Below are 6,000 nucleotides of genomic sequence, written 5' to 3'. Positions count from 1 at the left end.
GGAACCCATAAATACAAACTTGGGGGAAACCAAAAGAGAGAAACCAAAGGGACATTGTGTGACAAGATCTAGCAGGGGAGTATACCGGATCCTCTCTAAGGCAAACTGAATGAACTGTTTACAAAAATACTGAACACATGCTGTATAAAGAAATTGCATCAAAGTCCTGGCTGGAGAGTATACCAGCCAAAGTGAAGTGTGTGAATCAAAGTCAATTGTGTGGAAGAAGTTGTATGAAAGTCTTGGCTGGAGAGTATGCCAGGCAAAGTGAAGTGGGTAGAACAAGCTGCATGAAAGTCCTGGTAGAAGAGAATATCAGGCAAAGTCAAATGTGTAGAACAAGCTGCATGGAAGTCCAGGCAGGAGAGTACACCAGGCAAAGTCAAGTGTATACAAAGAACTGTAAAAGAGAATCCAAAAGAATACCCATGCCTTTGGGAATTTGAACTGCATTTGAATGAGGAAGAAAACCTGGCAGGGGAGTATACCAGGTATCCTGTGAGTCTGAGACCCTCACCCGAATTGCAATACAGTTAAAGGAGAATCACAAAGAAAACCCATGTCCTTAGGATTTCGAGTTATCTTGAATGTGGAGAGAAACCTGGGAAAGGGAGCCATTTTGCCCGGGAGTGGATTGCAACAATAAGAGGAACGAGTTGTACTCTTGAACTACAAGGAAATTGGATTATTCTTTTGTTTTGAACGTGGGAAAGAGAGTCATTTCCTGGAGTTGTGAACATTGACAATTTGGAACATTTGTGTTGGAGTTTGATCTTTTGCGTTGGATTTGAACATCTGTGTAATTCAAGAAGCAGAGACAAATCCCTTCACACTTCAGAGTTAGTTTTGGAGTGTGAGGGCAAGGGTAGGATTTTGGACATAGGACGCATGTTTATTTTGGACATCTTGAAACTAGACAGACCCTTAGTTTGGTTTGAGCTAGTGAATTACCTCCCAGATTAGGCACAGTGAGGCATTTTACAAACCCTTTTCATTTTAATAAAAATATATGACCAAAACCATGAGTCCTCTGTGTCCACGTTTCATTCCTGGCTCTTCACAATGAGACCGATAAAAGATGTACTTTAGTCAAACACAGCTTACTATTAAGCACATCAAAACCTCACCCTTTTAACATAATCCAATAGATAAAGTAGTATGGATATATGTAAAGTCTACTGTGAGGGGTCAGCAATAAGAGGCAGACACAAGGTGTTCATGTTTCAAAGACTTTATTAAATGAAAAAGAGGGAAATGCCTTTCTTGCCCTATTCTAAAAAGGAATTTCCCTACCCAGAAAGCAAAATTAAGGATCTGTCTGTGTCAGGAAGTGTGTAACTAATAATCTGTCCTTGTGTCCAAAACGTCCTACCCTGGACCTTACACTATAACCAGAACAACAAAGGGTGCAATGAAAATGTCTTTGACTTGATCATGGCAAAAGTGTTCAAAATCAAAAATAATAACTCCAACAAAAATGTTCCCCAAGCAAAAAGTCCTTTGGACCCAGAGGATGTTTCCCTTCCCCTAGATTCTTCAAAAATGGATGACAAAAGTGTTCCTTTAAGTAACAGTTCCTTTAGACCTGCTCTCGATTCACAAAGTTCTGGTTTAAGCAATAAAGGTCTGTGCAGGCCTTTCTGTGTAACCTCTTGTAGCTTGGTAGATTGCCTGGTATACTCCGCTGGCAGGAATCTTGGTTCAAATTAATAGCCTGGTATACTCTCCTGCCAGGAATCTATTTACAACTTCAATTGCCTGGTATACTCAGCAGCCATGCATTCTTCAGTGTTTCTCAGTTCTTTAGTTGTATCAAAATAGCATATACCATGAGGTGCTTGGTATATCTATCTTTGGCAATGCTTGTTCAAACTTCTCCCCACATTGGCATCTCATGCATCTGTATTGAGTTGGGGGTTACCTTTGGACTTGGCCTTGACAGCATTCAAACATTCTTCTTACTTTGTCTTGTCTGCATTCAAACATTCTTCTTATTGAGTATTGTTTTGTAAACTCTGGGCTTTGCCCACATTAGCAATTTTGTACCATTCAAACAATCTGTGTTTTTGCACCTGTCAGAACGCCCTGGGGTCCCCAGCTGCTTTGGGCAGACTCACTAGTCTTTTCCAGCATTTCAGAAACTCTTTGCATCTCTGCGGAATGTCTCCTTCCTCCGCTTTGCATTGGGAAGTGCGCATACGCTCTGCCAGGGTCCCTGCAGTGACTCGCCGGTCTCCCTTTTCGTTGGGGAGTGAAAAATGCTGCCTCAGCAAGCGGTCTGACTTCTAGGAGTTCCATCGTGTTTCCTCTCATCTCCATGACTCTCTTGATTAAACGCACCTTCTCTTCTTCCGTTCTGATGGCCTTCTCCCAGTTCATGACTCCTGACTTGGGGCTTAGTGTACTATCCTGCACTGTTCAGCTGTATAGTGCATTTTCTCTCTTTAAATGTCCCTGAAGGTACGGTAAAATGACTAGTCTGCATGTCATACTTTATGTTCCTGTTACTTTGCACAAATTCCTTACTCCTCTTCCTTGTCTCAGTACCTGAGTGATTATGGGAGTTTGAGTCCATGGACGACAGTGGTTTCTCAACTGTTATTTGGTTTTTCATTGCGATTTCACATAAGGGCATATCAGAAAATGGTGATGTGCGTTTCTCTTAGGGTTCTCACATAAAGGTACATTAGAAAAAGATGGCATGTATATATTGACTCTTGAATGATTTTTCTTAGGGATTTTGCATAAGGGTATACCTGAAACAAAAGGTGTCATATGTGCATTGTCGGTGTTTGGGTCAAGGATGGAGTTCTGAACAAACAAGTTTACTGAAGAGGTTTCTTGACTTTCTCTACCGTGGGGGGAGGGGGCCGTTAACTAACAACAGGCCATTAAGGTTTTTGGTATTGGATGGTCTTCTTCATGGGAAATGGGGGAATACCACGTCTTCTCCAGTAAAGTCACCCTATCTCACTGGTAGTTGTCTCGTCCCATGTGATCCTCCCTCATATAACCGCCCCCACCGTCAGGATCAGGTGGTGCCTGCCTTCCCCTGGCCACATGGGAGGAGGTCACCGCCAGGGAAACAGTGAGGACTCCTCTGGATTCATTACACTACACTGTGGGGATTAGATTGGAGTTGAGAACAATTTAGGATACAACAAATAAACAGGAAATACACAAATTGTTACTCTTGAATTGACATTCATAAGGTTGGAAAAGTTGACCTAACTGTTCTATATAGCCTAAGGTAAAGGCCAGTGGGTCAGAATGTCCATACATTTACTATCTTTGACTCTAAAGCAGTCTCAACAGCGTTAAGCAGGCTTCTTGGTACCTTCATACGGAGCAGAAGCAGAGGATTCGGTCAGGTTTCTTAATGTTATAAGCCATTTCGAAAAGGCTCCATTGGAGGAGAACATCTTCAAACAAGCCATATTGATTTGTGGTCTGGGCCGCACGATAAGGAGAAGCAGGGACTTGGTGCTCATGAGGCAGTCAGGTTCATGAAACATTAGATTCTCAAAGTCAGTATAGCAATGGCTCGTCAGGCAAAAAAATGTATAGAAGGCAATGCAATGCTAAGTTGCAGCAATGTCAGCAGTTATTCCCTTGGTCTTTCAAAGACACTGGAGGTCAGCACAGCAGCACTACAAGAGCTTGAGCCCTCTACTAAACTTCCTAATCCAGGGAAGTTTATAGGATATCTACAGGATTTTAGATGTGGGCACTGCTCTGATAACCGGTCCTTTGATGCAGTCAGGCATAAGGGATCATCCAGTTGTTGCCCCATATGTCCCCAGCTGCAGTAATGGGATGATCTCTCCCCTTACTTTGATAAAAGGCCTGAGCCCTAGGGGTAGAGACTTTGAAGTGTCCAAAGTTCAAAAAGGAATAATGGAAGTGGCGGACCACCGCTCCAATTATAGTAAAATCAGGGGTCAAGTCCTAAAACAAAATTGGGAGACTCATTAACATACGCAATAGGATGTGAGATAACCAGAAATAAGAATATCAATGGGAAATATGCAAATGTCATCAATTGGCTTTGCATAAACATACAAATTGCACAGGACGAATGGGCATTTTCCTTTAATAAAATAAACTTACACAAAAAACCAAGAGAGCATATTTTCTTCTAATAAAGTTGTTACATCATTTGGTTCACGTTTTAAATCCCAATAATTGATGTTTTCCCTGGAGAATGCAGTCCCGTGAGTGACAGTGACATTTCATCTTTAGTCGTTTGCTTTTTTTTTCACCTGGTTCTATGGTGCAGTGGTAAAATACCCCAATTACAAGCTTGGCGACCGCGGTTTAAATCCCCAGGTTTTGGTTTAATTCCAAAAAGTTACTTGTTTTACACACTGCCTCTAAAATACGGGACGGGTGTTAGGGAGAATTCTCATTTATGGCTAATTTCCCTCACCTAGTGAGTCCCCCAGCAGCTTTGCTGGACCTCTGGAGATTATTTTTTTCCACTTGCAACTGTATCCTTAATTTCCAAGGGTCGGGGTAACAAACCACATTGTGATGTGTATGACTCCATTCCTGAAAACTCTAGGGAGTATTATGTGGACAGTGTTCTTGTCAATGATCAGGACACCCCTGCCATGAGAGACACTGGGGCCAGCAGAAAAGTTGAGGACGAAAGATTTTTCAGGCCTGAGGATGTTGCTAAGGCACCCAAAGGCCCCACCAAACTTGCTGGAGGCCCTGTCCAAATGGTTCCTATTCTACCAGCTCTCATTCAGTATAACCAAATGACAGTGAAGGCTGCAAAACTATGGAACTCCCTACCTCCAAGTATCAGAGCCCCCCAGCCTTATGCCAAATTCAGACAGATTTTCACCAACTGGCTAAAAGAAAACGACAAATAAATCCAAACTAACACCCTCTCCTCGTTTTGCTTCCTATCCTTTGTCTATGGATTCACCTACTCTGCACCAGTCCACTTGGACAACTCTCCTAAGGTACTGCGTCTACCTTAGTCTATTCCCACTCTATGCCACCCAAACCATGCAACCTACATTGTACATATTGATATGCCACTGTCTACTCTGTCCTGTACCTCATGTACCCATGCAACTTCAATGCATTCGCTTGTGATTATGTAATTTACTCTGTATATACTGATGTGTTATTATTTTGTCTGCCTGTTCGGCCATGTAACTAAGATGAACATATCCTTTCTGCTGCACCCTGATGCTCCTGGGTCTGGTGTGCATCATAAATAATAAACTAAACTAAACCAAACTAAACTAAACTAAACTAAACAGTGAGGATCCCTGTCAGTATTCAGAGTGAGGTGCCAGGGAGAGTCCTGTTGGGGAATGATCTAAAAACTCTAGGAGTAGTATCGAACACCCCCAGGCTTCCCAGTGGGGAGAAGCAGAACCAAACCAAACTGGCTAGGGATGCCACCTTAAGGGACCACTCTGAGCCTGTGGGAACCTCTACAAGGAACCCCACAACAAGCCCTGGTGTTAGTAAGTTGACCTCTAAACCAGGCACATTTCAGGCTAGTATGTTAGGGAAATGGGAGCCCAAACCAAGCTCCATCATTGTTCCCCCAGTTGTAAAGTCTCTGACTCCCCTGCTTCTGAGGAAGAGGTGGATAGACCAACTGGACCCCTCTCTAGGCCTAAGAGAACTCGTAATTCTCAGTGCTGGTGGAAAACCAGAAAAGCAAAGTCTAAGGCCAAAAACTGTCATGATCTCTGCTTCCAAAAGGTCAGGGTTTTCCCAACTCCCTTGGAAGCAGATCCATAACCCAGGTTCCGAGTGCCAACCAGTCCCAATTGGGACCTTTTGGACCCAGTCCTGGCGCCAGTGGCACCAGGCTCATAAATATGCCCAGTCCCAGCGCTGGAAGCGCCGGGCTCATAATGCTTGGGTGGACTTATCTGCAGCAGACCATGCTGCTTACTTGCCTGCGAGTTGAGCCTCTGATCCTCTTCTGTTTGGAACTACTTTTCCTGTTGGGTGGGGCAGGAGCCA

The sequence above is a fragment of the Ambystoma mexicanum genome, chromosome 1q, assembly GCF_040938575.1.
Source record: "Ambystoma mexicanum isolate Mex_15411 chromosome 1q, UKY_AmexF1_1, whole genome shotgun sequence".
NCBI lineage: Eukaryota > Metazoa > Chordata > Amphibia > Caudata > Ambystomatidae > Ambystoma > Ambystoma mexicanum.
Note: the sequence above shows the minus strand (reverse complement) of the source record.